Source organism: Terrapene carolina, unplaced genomic scaffold (genome assembly GCF_002925995.2).
Source record: "Terrapene carolina triunguis isolate 2854851 unplaced genomic scaffold, T_m_triunguis-2.0 Scaffold751, whole genome shotgun sequence".
Lineage (NCBI taxonomy): Eukaryota > Metazoa > Chordata > Testudines > Emydidae > Terrapene > Terrapene triunguis.
In genome coordinates this window covers 2,154,320-2,154,775 of record NW_020665102.1, presented here as the reverse complement: position 1 = coordinate 2,154,775, position 456 = coordinate 2,154,320, and positions in this window count along the sequence as shown.

The window sequence follows — 456 nt, the reverse complement described above, 5'->3', positions numbered from 1 at the left end:
TGGAGGGCTGAGCCAACTGTCCGATCACCTGGTTCCTCAACTGTAGCTACAGCTCTCAGTACCCATCAATCCAAAGACCGAGAGAAATGGAGAGTTCCAACCGTTGTCATTTTAGTATCTTATTATTCGTTTCTCTGTTTTTCGTGCTGGCCTTTCTATTATATCAGGGTGTGACTGTATATCTCCGTATAGCTCAGTGCAAGTGTGACAAAAGCTCATATCTGCCAATTGGCAAAGGGGTCACTGTTAATCACAAGCAACTCCTGTCTCAGACTTGAGAAACTCACGACACCTAATACACTGATTTTATGGTATTTATCTAGGAAGCATAGCAGTGAGATCTCTACTGAAAGCTTGTAAATTATTGTTACTCCTAATCACTGTGAGAGGTGTGTACGAGTCATACTGAAGGAGTAATGTAAGTACATGGAAAATTATGCCCATATGGTATTGTCA